Genomic DNA, 15906 nt, shown 5'->3' with positions numbered 1-15906 from the left:
TTTGCTCCAAACTGATAGTTCCAACAATCAACTATCGGTGCCAATTAATCAGCAAAACCGATTAATCGGACCACCTATTGTCATTAACCCATTGTTTTCATTGTGTAAAAGCAAAACATATCTATTTTCTGTCAAATGGCATAATGATAATCTCTGATGAGCTTTGGTAAACTCTAGGGCTGCAACAACTAATCGATAAAATCGTCAATAATCGATAATTACATTTGATGTCAATTAATGCCATTATCGATTAGTTGGGCTGCTCAAGTTTCGGGTTAACGTGACAGGAAGATAACGTGGCCGCTTGCGAAATGGCCGAGAGTATAGGGTCAACCGGCAGCAGGAAAACGTGTGCGTCCAAAGTCACGGATGAAGACAAAACATCAGCACAATAAGCAAAAACTACTCATCATGTGAAAATGGTGTATTTTAATACAGTGCTACTGTGTAAACTGTTTGCTAACTGTTTTTTTGTTTACAAAAACTGTTTGTTTGCTAAAATAACCCAGCATGAGTGATTTTGTTCAGAGGAGAAATCCCCCACGCACTCCTCTGAAGATAGTTTAACTTCATATGTGGCTTATGCATTTTTTTAAATACATTTTTATACATAAATTCCCTGAAAGAACTTCGAAAAAAAAAATAATAATAATAAAAAATATATATATATATATATATATATATATATATATATATATATATATATATATATATATATATATTTATTAAAATAAAAATAATCGTCAGATTACCTCAGGTTAGCGCCACCCTAACCGCTAGTATGCTAGTAGGAGTTTTTGTGCAATCTGGACTGTTAACAGCAGCCATTTAAATTTCCAAAAAATACCAATCGAACAGGTACTGTCAATATTTGCAGTTCTTATGAAGACAGATGTTTGCTTCACCACTTCCAGGTCCCCACTGAGGCACTAAAGAAACATCATAGCAAAAAACACGACCACCCAAATGGACACACACACACACACACACACACACAACAAGTCACAGATTTCTGTCATCCAGACTTCTACTAGTATAGATGGCTATTCAGAAATATCTCCATCTGCCCCAAACAGCAGACTCCCAGAGTTTACCTCAACAGTAACAACGTAAGCAATGAACTAGAATCGAGTATTCTAACGATTATTCCATCGATTCAAATAATAGAACAATCAAATAATTTGCCGGTGAATGTTTGTAATCGAGTTACTCGAGGAATCGCTACAGCCCTACAATGAGCCCAGTGTGTTTTGTCTGGGAAGATCTGAAAACACACAAGCATCTCATTAGTGATGTGATTTATATAAACCCTTCGTTTTTTTTTCTCTTCCTAATACATTCATCACATTACTTCCTCACACTCCTTCCTTTGATTCCTGTTCTTTTCTTTCCTTCAGCTGCATACTTTCTTCTCTCTGGGGCCGACCACAGACCACAAACATAAGCAGCATGTCCGATTTATTCCAGTCCTCACTGTCTGAGAGGAACCGTGTAGGCCTTTAATGCACCATTATGGAATTCGTCCTGAAAAAAAAGGGGATTCATGTCGTATGCAGTCGTTTGGCAGAGGCTTTACGGGAGTGACTTACGAGTAAGGTGGAGTCAAATCTGGGCCCTTGAGCAAGGCTTTTAGCTCTCAATGGCTCAATATAAATTGGATAACTATATATGGTACTAGATAAGAGGGGTGGTAGGTCAATGGGTAAGGCATTGGACATTGAAGTAGAAAGGCATGAGTTCAATCCCAGAAATACCAAGCTGCCACTTTTGGGCTCTTAAACAAGGCACTTATCTCTGAACTGTTCAACATAAATGGGATAAATACAGGTGGTACTGGATAAGGGGACGTGCCAAATGGAGATGGTAACTTAGTGGTTAAGGCATTGGACATTGTATTGGAAGGTCATGAGTTCAAATCCCAGACAAAACTAAGCTGCCACTTCTGGGCCCTTGAACAAGGCACTTAACCCTCAAGTCACTCTAATTTAGGGTGTGTGCCAAATGGCATAAGAATAAGACTAAGGTTTTCTGAACTCACAACCATCCAGTAACAAGGACACAATAATCACCAGTAAAGAACCAGTGCTTGGCCATGCACTTCAGTAAATTTGATGCTTAGTTGCCAATTACTCCATCACTGCTACTCAATAACCATGTTGTAATCCGTGTAATCACAGATGTTGCAACATCCCGAATTGTCGGAAGTGTGACTGCTTGAGTAACGAGAGTCCTTTTCAAACGACTGTTTATCAGAGGTTGTTCTCTTTAATGCCTCTCGCTGTCCGACTTTTATCTTTCACCTCTTTCTTTTATACCGAACCCCGTTGTTGCCTAATTTCTTACTAAATTACAGTGTTATCATGATGTTTTATTATACACTCTTAGGAAAAACCCTAAAACCACTAAGGCCATGTCCGCACAACAATGCCGTGTTTTTAGTGTTTAGAGTTTTCAAGACGTTTCGGTGTGGACGAGCAACTTTTGCAAAACAACTGAAAATGCTTTTGAGGTGGTAGCTTAGCGGTTAAAGCATTGGAATTTAAGATTTGAAGGTCATGAGTTTAAATCCCAGCCACACCAAGCTGCCACTCCTGGGCCCCTGAGCAAGTCCCTTAATCCTATAGATGCTCAGTTGTATGAATTCAATAAATTTTAAGTCGCTTTGAATTACAGCATCTGCCAAATGCCATTAATGTAAAACGAAAGTGTTTTTAGACGAAAATGCTGATTTAAAATTTATCCGGATAAATGTAGACTAGGACTGTAGCTATCGTTTAGTTTAGTAATCGAGTGCTCTAACGATTATTCCTTCGATTTTTAAAGAGCGTTTTTAAGAAAGTACTTTTTCTTTATCAAAGAACGAAACTAAATATACAAGAGAAAATAAGACGGGTCTCTTTAAATGAACAAGAAATTGGTTTCCTTTTTAGAAATATTTACATTATTATTGCTAAAATTGTATATAAGAATATCTGTGAAAACTAAACACATTTAGTGCATTTAATTGCCATATTACATCAAAATGTAAAAATCATCAATAAAAATACAAAAAATTAATTTTAGATTACTATAAACGCGGTACGGTGTTTTCTTTATGTTTTAGTTTGAAATGACCCCAAACTTTGGAACCTCTCGTCGTTCTCTTTGGCCTGAATCCTATTGAAAAAACCTGTTTCCACCACAGAAAAAAGAAAAGGTTTTTCTAATTCCGACATTATTTCTCGCAATTCCGACTTTATTTCTCGTAAACATCTAACATTTCATGTGCATCCACTGGTAACCATGAAGTTTGGAGCTGTTGATGTATGAACAAGGCTCCTCTACTTCATCTGTCTTGTTCCGTCTCCTCCAGAGCTGATTGTTAGACAGAGTTCTCTCCAGGGACGCTGCCCGACGTCTCTAAAATTGCGAGAAAAAACTAAACTCGGAATTGCGAGAAATTAAGTCAGAATTTAAAGAAATTAGGTCGTAATTGCGAGAAAAAAATTTGCGCCTCGCTATTTTGTCCCCGGTCCAGAGCGTTTCAGAATTCAGCGGGTGGTGCTTCAGTAATAATGGTCCTTGGGGAAACATGATGCTCCGTGTGTATTTAAATGGAATAAATGACTTCGCTCGATGATTTTTTTGCATTCGAGTTATTCGAGGAGTCGTTTCGGCCCAAGTGTAGACGTAGCCTAAAAATATACATGTTGAGGTGAGTAAAACTTACAGATTCCAAACTGCCACTGTCTTGAGTCGATATCACGAGTTTTCACAGGTTTCTAAGGCCATGTCCACACTGATATGTTATCGTTTGAAAACATTTTTTCTCTCTGTTCTGATCTTCAATCCACACTGAGACGCCGTTTATAGAAAACGCTCTCCAAAGGTGACAAATCTGAAAATGCCACGGAGGCTTTTGAATACGATGACGCATTTTAGTCATGTGACCAATCCAGCCAAGATGGTGGACAACAGCAGCAGTTGTTTCGGCTGCTCTACATGTTTTTTGACGGCCTTGTTAAAGATTAATGTCAGTTTGTACACACTCCAGATCGATTTCCTTCAAAGAAAACGGAATGATGTTTCGCTATGTTTAGCGGCAGAAATGGAGGACAAAATTCTACAAAATGTGCATCTGTTTTTTATAATGTTCCCGTTATAATTTTTATCACAAGACTCTTTACTTAATCAACTCAGTTTATGTAAAAAGACTCTCACTTTCAGCACACTGATCTATTAATAGAATGATATTAAACACTGATTAATATCTATTCAAATTATCATGAACCCAAAAACTACTTCAGAGAAATAGGGCAAATAAGTCCGCAAGTGTTGTGGTGAGTTCGAATCAGAGGTTTCGCCATTATTTGTTCATCTCTAAATGTTCTGCTTGCTGTTGAACTGATGCTGAACTGTATGTTGGTGATCAGTAGATACACCAAGCGCCAATCAAAACAAGTTCAAAACGGAGCAACGAATTACATTTACTTCCTCATTGTCCACCACTAGTCATGTACGATTCGACAATCAAAACAAAAAACTGATTTGATCTTTTATATTTTTTGAGAAACGTGCATGTTGTTTCTATGCAACAAACTCGATAAAAGGCAAAAACACACAAGAACTGAACAGTGAATGAGTGGAAGAAAGTTTTGTAGACAGATGAATACAAATGAGATATTTCTTTCTAAGACAGAGAACAGAGGAAAAGCTGTTAGCAGGCCACACCCACACAGTCCAACATAGAAGATGAAGCCTAACGGATTGAGGTTGTTTTAGAACAAGGAAAACTGTTTTGGAGCCTTATTCCGGAAAGTGAAAGGAATCCTGAACCAACATGGCAACCATTCCATACTTCAACACCATTCAATTCCGTCTGGATTGAGGCTCATTGACAGCGACTTCACTGTTCGATGGGACAATGAGCTGAAGCGATGAATACGTCCAAACTTTGTAAGTGTTATTTAGAGAGCAGACAGTCGTCTGGAGTGATGTCTATCATGAAACGTTCTGCCCAGTCACCGCACCTAAATCCTATTGAACTTCTCTGGGATGAACTCGATCACAGGAAAGAAATCTCCCAACTAGTAAAGAACATCTTCGGTGAGTTTTGCAGGAGGCACAGCAACGTATTTCAGCTCAGTGTTTGGAGAAACGAGCTGTCTGGATGCTAAGAGTGGGTAAAGCTGTAGGATTTTTCAATGAAAACAAAGTGGAACATCTGGACATTTATATATTTGTTTGGTCAAAGTCAAACCTCATATGGTTAAATGCAGAGCCTTGAAGTGTACTTATCTCTTATTCTGAGAGAAGGTGGTACCAGTGGAGCAGTGCTGGAGGATCTCAGACAGTGTGGTGCAGTGCGAGGTGTGATGAGGTCTCTGAGGTAAGATGGTGCTGGTACATTTTTGGCCCTGTAGGCAAGCATCAGTGTTTTGAATTGGATACGTGCAGCTACTGGAAGCCAGTGAAGGAGCAGCAGTTGGGTGGTGTGGGAGAACTTGGGCTGATTAAACACAAGTCGTGCAGCTGCGTTTTGGATCATTTGCAGTGGACGAATAGCGTTCAGAGGAAGACCTGCCAGCAGAGAGCTGCAGTAGTCCAGTCTTGAAATTACAAAAGACTGAACAAGCACCTGGGCAGCCTGTGTGGACAGAAATGGTCGAATACTTGGGATGTTGTACAGAAGAAATCGACAAGAACGAGCCACATTAGCGACATGTAAGGAGAAGGACAGTTGATTGTCCATAGTTGCGAGCAGTGTCTAAAGGGGAGAGCAGAAAGTCATGAAGAGTTATTCGGAGATCTTGACTTGGAGATGAATCACCTGACACAAACCTCTCCAGTCAGTGCACTTGTTAGCAGGTTTTGGTACCCGAGTCTACCTGTAGACCCGAGTCTAGCCTAAACCAACAGTACAGTTCTAAATGTTACTCACATGCTATTCTTATTGTTTCTCCGAAAGCATATATAACCAAGGAAATATATATGGCTAGATTAAGAGCTAACAATCGGCTGTCTGGGAATGTCGTTGGGGGTTTTGAGCGTCGATCAGCTTTAGTTTTTTTCCACAGCGTTGGCTTAAGTCAAAGGCTTCAGCCGTTTTCCAGTCGATTCTCCATGTCGTATCAGAGTACGAGCTCGTCAGAGAGAAAGAGAACTCCGATTGGCTTAGCTTAGCGAACGAGCGGACGAGAAATACACGGAAAACGTTTATTTCATTCTTGCTCGCTTTGCAAATTAGTAAAAAAAAAAAAAAAAGAATCCGTTAGAAATGATCGCGGCAGATGTAAACGCTGCTTGCTTTGGATATTTACAATTGTAGCTTTTCCAGTTTCCCTGTTACGATGCCAAATACAGACCACTGCCACCTGTTGGTATGAGAGAGTTATGTTCTCTTGCGCAAACGCACAATTTGCTGTGTCAAATGCGCCCGGCTTAATAATAAGCCGAATTTGCCGCACAACCGGCCGATCAGTCGTCCTCGAACAGAAACAACCCTGCTGATTGTTTTCCTGGCCTTTTGTATAGGCGTGAACATATTTGTGTCGACGCGGTCGTCTGCAACAAATCTCCATTTTTCCTGTCACAGCTAATACGTCGAAATGTTTTTCTTTCTTAGTGTTTAGTCTACAGAGACTTGTTCATGCTACATATGGTAATGTACATATGCTATATGGCACAAGGTTCACTCAGACTTCCTGATAAAAATGCTTCCTGATGCTCACCAAACCCTTGAGGTGACCTGTTCAAATCATCACTCCAGCTTCAGACCAGGAAAAGGCAAACAAAGGTTACAGGCTGCTCTACAGCAGATGGCTTGCTATGCAGAAAATCGTAATGGGTTACAGGGAGGACCAGCAGGTGCGGTAAAGAAGACCTTCACTCACATGTTACTAATGACAAAAACAACAAAAAAAATAAATAAAAGGCAAAAAATAAATAGAGGCAGTCCTGTAATGATGCGTCTTTCATCAGGTGATGTGTTGATCTTTCAGATTTTGACCTAAAAGCTTTGGCTTTCGATCTGTTCCAGGAATTTCCATCAGAATGAACGGAACAATTATCGTACGAGCGACATTAGTAAGCGCGACGTAGGGGGAGAGTAAACAGGTCTACCTCCTCAAAACGGCCTTCAAAGACATTTTTGAGCAAATTCAGTCCTTCGAGTTCTGCCAAATAGTTCGACCGACTAAATATAGGAGCGTTGCTTGGTTTTCGTTAGTCACCGCAGTTTGTGATGTCTTTCCTTTCAGCTTAATGAGAGCAGAAGCCTAAATGCACACCTGGTTCAGTTTAGTTTGGCTAAAAAAAAAAAATATCTGTTGGGTTTTTTTTTTTTAATAGACAAAATACACATCAAATCCATGAAGAAAAAGGGTGTTCTGGTATTCAGAATATGTGGAACGCAATTTTTCCTAATTTTCCATTGCGTCACGCTGTGTTAGACCAAAACCCGTAACATCCCATGTCCACACACAAAGAAGAACTCAGTAACTCAGTGTTCCTCAAGCCTGAGTTCAAACCAACATGGTTGCCCACAACCTCAGCAGTCAACAGGCAAACCTAATGGCTTTTTCAATCTATTTGGTACACAGTTCACTGCTTTGAGGAGCCAAACATACGTCGCTTATTGCTCAGGTGTTGCTAACAAAAGCCTTTTTTTTTTTTACGTTTTCAACATTTGTTTGTTTGTTTGTTTATGAAGCTTTAACGTCATGTTAGCTTGACGGCTATAAACGTGACAGACACGGGGTAATCGTCAAATCCGTTACATTTAGATGAATGTAATTCCATTTTCACATGAGACAAAAAAAATAAAAACACATTCAGGTGATACATTATAAAAGATCCCTCATAAACACGCTTCTGAGTAAAATCGTTTCCTAGCAGTGTTGTAAAAGTTACAGTCCAACAAGACGTAGAGTTTTCAACATACAAAGGTCGATATCGGTGTCTTTTTAAGGCACACAACAGTGAGAGCATATCTCTACCCATCAGACCTACTGATTTTTTATATTTTTCCACATTGTTCTCTTCAATTCTCTCCATTTTACACAGAAAATTCAAGTAAAATCGTGCAATCTATAAAACATTATTAGCTTAAGGTTTTTACAGCATCTGTCTTCTAAACACTGTGAATTATTTAAGCAAAAAAGACAAATCAGATCTGTATCAGGTATCAAAAGATTATTCGAAACAGTCCTTTAGACCTTAAAATACAAAGTCTTATATGGTTGTTCACTGTTACCACAAAGTCGAAGGCACCCAATTATGAGGGACGTCTTCGGATGTGGAAGCACGAAACTTTCCTTTCACTTGAACTATGAGACCCAGACCTGTTCCAACATGATGGTACCCGGCTCCGTGAAGATCTTTTTTTACATGGGTTGGAGTGAAGATCTGCTGCTTGGATGTATGTAAACGCTGACTGCACCCGAGTGCTCCTCACCTCACCTACATCAGAACCTGACTTACTAACACCCATGTGGCTAAATAAAATCTCACAAATCTCCATATGCACACTCCAAAATCTAGTGGAACTATTTCCCAGAAGAGTGGAGGATACTGTAACGGAAAATGGGATGTTAAAAAAACATGTGCAAATTCAAAAAATTAGGTGTTTTTTGCTTTTTTAACTTTTTTATATGCCATACATCAGGGCTGAAACGATTTGAGTAACTCCATTACAAAAATAAATCGAGGCAAGTTTGGTCCATTTACCTACACAAAGCACTGTGTTTCCCACGAACGATTATTACTGACGCACCACCCGCTCTGGAGCACATAAAAAAAAAAATGGAGGAACAAGAAGAAAACCGCGAGGGCAAGGAGAAGATTCAGGCTGAAGAAAATGCCAAAAAGTTTGGGATCATTTTAAACAAAAACATGAAGAAAACACTGTCCAGTGCAGTTTTTAAAGTCATTTCAAATTGATTTTTTATCGTTTTTATTTATATACGGTGCTTTCGAAAAGTCCCTCCGCAGCAAAGAACATTTTTAAATGAGACCGGAGACAAGAAAGACGTATCGCGATATTGTGCGAGATAAATAACTGTATTTGCATTTTGATGTAATATGGCTATTAAACGCACTAAATTGGGGTTCGTTTTCACTGATATTCTTGAATGCAGTTTCAACAATAAAAATGTATATTTTTCTAAAAAATAAAACAAACATAAAAATCATTTTTATCTTAGTTTCTCAAATAAATTTTTAAGAAACCCATCTATTTTTTCATTTTATATTCAGTATTGCTGTTTAATAAAGAAAAAGTACTTCTTAACCAATTACTTGATTAATCGAGGGAATAATCGTTAGAATACTCGATTACTAAAACAATCCATAGCAACAGCCCTGGTGTACATTAATCAGAAGTAAATTAGGTACTCAAATAATTATTTATAAAAACCTGATTCCTTCCAAGTCCATTACTCATTTGTTACTTAGAACTGAGTGAAATCATGTCACTATCTATGACTATAAATATATTATAGTATATTGTATATTACTATATATCCATATATTATTACCTACTGCACCTTCTGTACATTATTCGCCCCTAAACCCCTGTACATATGACCCCATACCCTTACCCTTATTTATCACACTACTATTTATTTATTGTAAACAGGCACTTATGCACTTCTGGTTAGATGCTAACAGCATTTCATTGGCTCTGTTCATGTACCTTGCACAATGACAATAATCGAGAACCTAATCTAATCTAATCTAATCTAATCTAAATGATTAAACTGGTAGGATGGTAAAAAATTGATTGTACTGATGATCTGGCAACTCATTTATGAATCCCGATGCTTACCTCAAGCAAAAGATGGCGCCCATGCTACCAGTTTAGCGTCAAGTTTTCATGCCTAGTGTTTTTATTTTTCACATTACCAGCACTACACTAGCTGAACTAGCTACGTTCGCCCACTGAGCACACCGACAATCACTAATACTTCCTTCCAAGCCTTATTTTACACTGTACCATCTCTATACAGTACAACAGGACATAATTAAAACTACGGCTATACGCACATAGGAGCTAGAAATTTAAAATAGGGACACACACACACACAAGTGTGATCGGTCCTATATCTGATCCGATCGATAGTATTTGTCTCTTCAGGTTGTTAGATCTGTGTAAAGTTAAGAAAAATCACTTTGCTTATCACTTTTAAATCAATTTCAATAGCATACTGTGATAGAATTTCTCATCGGAATAACCAAGCCCATGGTCACCAACCTTTTTGAAACTGAGAGCTACTTTTTGGGTAACGAATAATGTGAAGGGCTACCAATTTGATAAACACTTCTGAAATAACAAATTTGCTCAATTTACCTTTTATTATTAACAATTAATGATATTGATCTATATCTAGTCATCTACATTTTAATATTGTCATTTTCAAATTCACACCAATGCAAGTGTGATTTAAAAAAGAATAGCACCAAAAACACTGTTAAGTGGTGCTATGGTCAGCTATTTTTTAAAAAGACCCACGGTAGACTCATGTGGTCCTTGCGGGCACCACCATGTTGGTGACCCCTGGTTAAGAAGGTTTTGAGTTCCTGAGTGAGATCCTGCGATGTCACTCTTGGGATAGGTGAGCGATGTCCTTAATGAGTGTTGTTTAAAATGTACTGTAGCCTGATTCAAATAAAAGCACCGCATCATTTCTAACGTTTTTTTCCGCTCAGGATTTAGTGAGAATGTTACCATCTTGCACTTTAGTCATTTAATTTCATTGGTGTTGTAAGGTTCCTTGAATCGTTTTTTCAGCGAGCACGAGATATTGCCCAAGCGCACCTCGAAAAGCACATACGATGTAGGATGGCGAAACACGAGAGCTACAAGATACAAGCTGCGCTTGTCGGCCATTTTGCTGCAAATCATCTGTCAAGGTACTCACTCCCTACTACTGCTAAAAGAACTATACTCAAAATTCAGATCTATCAGAATCAATGCGGATGTAGCCCTTTGTATCGTTGCTGGACCCGACTACACGTCGACATCAACATCCCTCATGTCACCAAAACTCACCAGCACTTCCTAAAGATGGACGGCCTCTGGTCAAGATTTTATGTCTTTATTTCCACACACAATTGTGGACTGCATTTTTGCGATATTATAACATATTTCATTATATTAAAAGTAGTAGTGGCCCAACGGTTACAACTCTAAGTTATTGATCAGAAGGTTGGGGGTTTGAGTATCACCCAGCACCACCAAACTGCAACTGTTGGGCCCTTGAGCAAGGCCCTTGAGTCTTTCTGCTTCATGGGCTCGTGTCATGATTATGTTATGTTAAAGGTGGAAGTGGTGACTCAACAGTTAATACTAATACACAGTTAATACTATGGGTTACTGATCAGAAGGTTGGGTGTTTAAACCCCTGCACCACCAAGCTGCCAATGTTGGGCCCTTCAGCAAGGCTCTCATCTCAAGGCTGTGTAATGGTTGCTCTCTGAGGTTGTAATTGCACTGTAAATCTGTAACTCATTGGCTCAAATATTAACACTGGGTTACATCAGAAGGTTGGCGTTTGAGCCCAAGCACCACCAAGCTGCCAATGTTGGGCCCTAAGGCAGGCTATTTACCCTTTATACTCCTGTATCATAGCTGTTGTTATGGGAATTATTCTGCAATTAGGTGAAGAATTCAATGGTTAACACTCTGGGTTTTGAATAAGAAGGATGGGGATTTGAGCCCCAGCACCACTAAGCTGCCATTGTTGGGCCCTTGAGCAAGGCTCTTAAACCTTTCTGCCCCAGGGTATATGGTTGTTTTGCCCCTGTATCATAGGGTGGTTGTAATTGTACTGAAGAGGTCTGTGGTGGGTCAATGCTCAATACTCTGCCTCTTGATGGGCTTTTAAGCAAGGCCCTCAACCTTTTTTGTGATCCTGCGCTCTGACCCCACACTTGCCCTAAGAAAAACTAAATAAAATCAAACACAAAAACCAAACTGTCCCACTATCCCATTGTATCACTATTGACGCATTACATGGTAGTAACGTCCACGATTCGTCTCACCTGAAACGCGCGGGCTCCGAGCACGTGACCTCTCCTCGCGCATGCGCAGATCGAACAAAAAAACCTGTGTAAAAAGTCCTAGCAAAAAGAAGCGCCACAGTCAGTTGTGTAATGCTGACAAGGACGTTACCATCAGTCCAGAAAATATAATGACGACGCCATTGTTTTTAGAGGTCCCAGGTGATAGAGGAGGTTATATATTAGATATTCAAAAAGTTTGTTGTCATAGGATAACGCGACAGTGATGGAAGTTCTCTGAAGAGCTCAGGTGGAAAACACGGAGGAGCCTCCGGCGCCTTTTCATCGTCGCTCCTTCGTGATGAGTGATTAGGGCGGACAAAACTCTCTCTCTCTCTCTCTTATTTATTTATTTTGATTATTAGCTAATCATTTAGCCCTTAAGAAGGTGTAAAAGTAAACGTGTTGCTTGTATGAAATCCATCGGAAGGCGTCAGAAGAAACAGGAGGGAAGGATGGATGAAGGAGGAGAAGCGATTTCCGTGATTCGGGTACCTCCTTTTTCTGCTAACTTTGCAGATTTTTTTTTTTTACCCCCCCTCCCCTTTCCCTCCACACACACACACACACACACACACACACGGCTTTGAAACGGAGACTAGGTTTCACTTTTTATCCCAAAAAATAAAATAAATAATCAGAAATTAACCTAAAAGACTAAAAAAAAAAAGAAAATGGCGGCTAAATAAACGCGACCGTTAATTCGGTTAAAATTCAAACTTGCAGTCCGACGCTCGAGCCCCGAGCCTGCTCGAGACGACGGCGGCGGCGCGCGCGCGCGCTTCCCTTCTCAGCTGAAGGGGCTTAGAGGGTTCCCGTTCCTGGAGCTCGTTGATGCGACGCTTCTAACATGTCCCGAAAACACATCAGATGTTGGAGTGGAAGAAGTAAAAAAAAAAAAAAAGGAGAAAGAAGAAAAAAAGAAGTCCGGCTCCCAATCGCTTCCTTGAACGCGAGAAAAGTTTTTCGAATCCCGAACTTGACGGTCCGGGGTGGGGGGGAGATGGGGGGAAGTCGACCTCAGAGCCTGAAGGTCCGTGCACGCCTGAGGAAACGCGTACAGACGGTAAAGCTCATATCCCGGGATTGGAACTTGACAGCCAATGGAGAGGTGGATGATAAAGAAGAAAACACTGGGCTGCAATCCGGGGCCGAGCGACTTCTCTTTCTCTCTCTCTCTCTCTCTCTCTCTCTCTCTCTCTGTATACGCTATCTACAAGGGTTGCCAGATTGGACCTTTTTAAACCTCCATAAGAAAAACCAAATCATAGGGGAAGTGGTGACTGGTGGTTAAGGCTCTGGGTTACTGGTTATTGGAAGGTTGTAGGGTTAAATCTCCAGCACCGCCAAGCTAAATAATAAAATAACGAATTTCACATATCCCAGAGATGTTAGGAGGTTAGGGTGGGTTAGCCATGATAGAGCCCCCTTGGAACACAGAGGGTTAAGGTCCTTGTCAAGGGTCCAAGAGTGGCAGCTTGGTGATACCAGGGCTTGAACCCCGACCTTCTGATCAGTAACCAAGAGCCTACCTGAGCCACCACTTCCCCACCTTGGGGCCTTTATAGCCTCAGGGCCCCTGAGCAAGGACCTTAACCCTCTGTGCTCCAGGGGGGAACCCTCCCTGTTCCCTGGGTTCAGCCCCTCAACAAGCTGACAGTCACCGAGACTCCAGAGAAAAAGCCTCTCATGCCATGACCCATTCACACGATTTCTTTTAGTTTTCAATCGTACGTTGTCTGTTGGCGTAAGACTCGTTTCAGAACATGGGTGTCAGTTGCCTACTGTTATCACCAACTACATAAAAAAACATCTAACAAAAGAACTTAATAACAAATACTATTTATCTCATTTGGTTTGGCTAATATCAGTATTAGATACTAAATGTTTTAGTGTTTAAGATTAAAAATGACAGAATGCTTAAATATTTCCGGCACTTGAACTTGGATCACTGGGTGACGTGAACGTGAAGGACACGCTCTGGTGAATTATGAGGCATGAACTGGAGAGGTGTAACAAGAAAAACACCTTTTTAGAGTTTGGAGCTTAAGAACATTTTGATTGGTAAGTCATTCTTGTTGTTAGTCTTTCTGAACATTTTCTTTCGTAAGACATGCTTTTTGTCCCTACATGTATTTTTTTAACTCTATATTTGTATGCTCCTATTCTAGAGGCTACAAGATGAAATCGTGTTTGTGCACCAACCACTGGCTGGTGACTACCGTATTTTTTTCGGACTATAAGCCGCTACTTTTTTCCCACGTTATGGAAACGAAAAAACGCACTTCACCTGTGTTCTGAGCTGCACGGCTTCGGGAGAAAAAACGTTTTTTTTAAACGCACGCCGATGCCAAAAGATAAACTCCCGAGAAAAATAGTTCGGCACAGCGTTACAGGTTAGTCAAAGAAACATAGAAATTAACATCAGAAAATAAAAAGGACATATTCCTCGGTCTCCACACATGCAGTAATACCGGAAAAATGCGGCGCCAGGCTATTCCCAAAATACCGCTATGCTCCTAAAGGAAGCGCAACATATTTCACCTGTTACACCGTGTAACAGACACTGTCTTCGTTAAAGCCTGTGTAAAGTGCATTAGTTTCAATGTAGACGGCTTATAGTCAGGTGCGGCTTATTTATGTTCAAAATAAAAATCTGTCAAATTCAGTGGGTGCGGTTTATATATGGGTGCGCTTTATAGTCCTGAAATTACGGTAAGTTTTTTTAAGAAAGGAAATCTGTAAATCTATAAATGTTTGTAATAATTAACAAATTGTAAATTTATAATTGTACATTTCTCCTTAGATCAGGTTGAGTTCAAAACCCAATAACACCAAGCAGCCACCGCTGGACATCTGATCAAGACCCTAACCCTCAACTGCTCAATTGTGTAAATGAGATAATTAGACTTCACTATGGATAAGGACGTCTACTGAATATTATCCAAAACAATCTTGTGGCTGAATGAATACAGATCCCTAAAAGCAACACCCTCTAGATGTTCTTCAACTGGAGCATATAACAGGTTTTATTACAGCGAAATGCGATTAAATGTACATCAGGATGTGTAAAAAGTGAGCGAGATGTTCAGATACACAAGAAAGTCCACCTTTGGCCACATAGTGTATCTGTAGGTAGTTGGTCATTACCCTGTTTTCAACACAGCTTTTTAATATCCACAATTCCTGAAGATTCTCTTCTCTGTCTCGTCCTGACATTTAGGTGATGAACTGCTCAGCAAATGATCCCTTGACAATAGCATGCACAACAAAGAACCCAATATCTTTACCAAACCCTTAATATGTTGTGCTCCAGTACAACTGCTATATTTACATTAATGACATTTGCTCACGGGCCCAGGAGCAGCAGCTTGGTGTGGCTGGGACTTAAACTCCTGACCCTAACCCTAGATCCAAAGTCCAATGCCTAAACCACCTCCCACTGCTCACTCTGTGCATTCTGTTCAGAAGGTTGCAGCAGAAGGTGGTGGGAGCTCACTGGTTAAGATGTTGAACTTCTGACCAAAAGGTTTAAATCCTAGCACTTGCCACTGCTTGAGACCCGTAATAACTCTCAGCTGCTCAGTTGTACAAATGATTATTGTGAGTTGCTTTTGGAAAAGGGTGTCTGCATAATGCTGCAGATTTAATGTGGAGGAATCAAACATTGCTTATAGGGACATTTGCCAGACGACCTCATCAAGAGAGATGTTAGCAAGGGCCCAGTTTGGGCGGTGCTGGGATATGAGCTTGTGACCTTCTGATCAAAAGTCAGAGAATTCGACTTTAAACACCTTCCCAAAAATTGTGCAAGTTCAGCTTCTGCTGTTCTCTAGAAGATAAAAGATTTTTTTCCCCCCCGCTGCA

The 15906-nt window shown here is 40.1% G+C and overlaps 1 protein-coding gene across 1 annotated transcript in view; it reads right to left on the bottom strand.

The window, feature by feature from the left end:
• Nucleotides 1-13989, bottom strand: part of map3k3 (mitogen-activated protein kinase kinase kinase 3) — a 34934-nt gene extending 20945 nt beyond the window's left edge. Inside the window, 1 exon segment of the mRNA XM_046866423.1 lies at nt 12022-13989. The gene's annotated coding sequence lies outside the window, so the exon portion shown is untranslated.
• Nucleotides 13990-15906: the final 1917 nt, after the last annotated feature.

This window comes from Silurus meridionalis, chromosome 14 (assembly GCF_014805685.1).
Source record: "Silurus meridionalis isolate SWU-2019-XX chromosome 14, ASM1480568v1, whole genome shotgun sequence".
In the NCBI taxonomy this organism is placed as follows: Eukaryota; Metazoa; Chordata; class Actinopteri; order Siluriformes; family Siluridae; genus Silurus; species Silurus meridionalis.
Note: the sequence above shows the minus strand (reverse complement) of the source record. Positions and strands in the feature narration are given on the sequence as shown.